Genomic DNA, 2021 nt, shown 5'->3' on the forward strand with positions numbered 1-2021 from the left:
AAAAAAAAAAAAAAAAAAAAAAAAAACGGAAGAATTCCAAGGAAAAGAATTTGAATGAGCGCCTAAAATTTTAGAAGTGTCGCGCATCACCCAAAAATCAAGCAATGTAAAACCCTTCTTTCTCCTCTTCTCCTTTCTTCTCTAAAATTAGAGCATCTGAAAATTCTCTCCATTTCTCTTGTCTTCTGTTTCTCCTCCCTCTTTCTCCATTTCTTCCCATTTATTTGATGGTTCATCCTCATGAGCATTGACAAAGAACACCTTCAAATCGCAAATCTCCTTCAACCATCAATCATGAAACAACAGCGTATTTCCCTTCCTTTATTTTTTATGAAATCAAACATTTCTTAAGAACCCAAATTTGCAGCTGTTTATCGTCTTCCATCATCTTGATTTTCCCATAAAAAAAATCTTCTTTCTATTAGGGTTGATGCCTTAAATCTCGTCTATTCTGTAGTTTGTAATTATAATGTACAAATGATATATTTATTTAATAAAATATGAGATATTTTATTCCACATTTAGTAGCATTAATCAAAACCAATAAACTAACATCCAAATTTATCTTTTGTAGCTTAGATATATATATAGAGAGACATATAGGTAGATCATGTTTAAGCGATAACCTAAATGGTCTGTAGTAGATGGGTAAGGCGGGATACCTTATCCTAGTGAAAATATGAATACGACCTGCTTTGTAGATGTTACCATTATTGTAAAGTGCTACAAAGGATCTAATCCTGAGCATTTATGTAGAGATATGTGAGCGGGAGTATTCTGTACAAACAGGTTTATATAAGACTGTACCATAAAGTGATTCCCTCATATGTGATTTAAAAGCATTTTAAGATGTGTGGTACTAAATTCAAGTGCTTCCTTAAGCACAACTTCTCCATGTACCCTAATTCTCATATGTGATGCTTCTTATAGGCTCAAAATTCCTCTTTTATCATCACCCAATGATTTTTTAAATTTTCTATTGTTATCCATGAACTTTGAGACTATTTTTGTTTAAGTTTAAAGTGGAAAAAAAAAAAGTAATAATCAGTTTTAAAACTAATTATATTTGTAATTAGAAGGCATAATTTCATTATTTCATCAACAATTGAAAATGTTTAGCTTTAAAATATTATAAAGTTTGTGTTGAAAAATATAATAAAAACTTCAACTTACCGCATGAGATCTTATAACCTTAATGTCTAAGAAATCGAAATAGAAGAGCAGTAGTATGAAGTTCTTCACCATTCCTTTTATTCAATAAAGTTGTATAAGACATATAATTGTTGTAAGAATTTGTCGATCTAATTTTCAGAATGATAAGATACACTTAACCGTTGGATTGAATCGAAGAACTTTATCTTTTTCAATGGGTTTTCCATGTAAGCAACCACCATCATCCGTATTTCTTCTTTCAACTTTTCAGCTCGTTCTTTCGTTCTATCATCTACTTTCTGAAATTAAAAAAATAAAAATTTAAATTACTCAAAATACAAAAGTATTGGATTAAAGTTATACGCACACAATAAATGACAATAATTAAAATATAATATTCAATAAAGGCAATTTAAATTTAACTTTACCAATGCATCATCAATGGTAAATGAAAGGAAATGATCGTTCCAAATACTAGGATGAAAATTTGCAATAGAACGCTTAATATCAGGAATGACATTGGCTTCCATAATTGGAGTAGGAAAATTTGAAATTTGAGAATACATTATCAATTCCTTTCTCGAAAAAAAAAGGAAAAAAAATAACTTGAGAGCTTCTTGAAACTATTGGAGAGATACCATGTGATTATAAAGCATGTCTATTTATAGGCTGCTTTCAATTATATATTGCTTGTTGTCCAAAGAAGTAGTGATGGTAAAGAAGTGGCACACCTTGGTCTTATTCCCCATAGTGAAAAAGATGATGAACTTGATGATGAGGTAACTCTAGAATCCCCTTCTTATGATGAATTGTTTGAAGCTTTTGAAAATATACAAAATGACTTAAAAAACTTAAATCAAAATATGTTG

General features: G+C 29.8%; 1 pseudogene; it reads right to left on the bottom strand.

Annotated features, from left to right (window-relative positions):
* Positions 1-1718, bottom strand: part of LOC120090598 ((+)-gamma-cadinene synthase-like) — a 21356-nt pseudogene extending 19638 nt beyond the window's left edge.
* Between the last annotated feature and the right edge of the window lie 303 nt (positions 1719-2021).

Source organism: Benincasa hispida, unplaced genomic scaffold, assembly GCF_027475165.1.
Source record: "Benincasa hispida cultivar pf3 unplaced genomic scaffold, pf3_genome.v1.1 HicScf84, whole genome shotgun sequence".
NCBI classification, from domain to species: domain Eukaryota; kingdom Viridiplantae; phylum Streptophyta; class Magnoliopsida; order Cucurbitales; family Cucurbitaceae; genus Benincasa; species Benincasa hispida.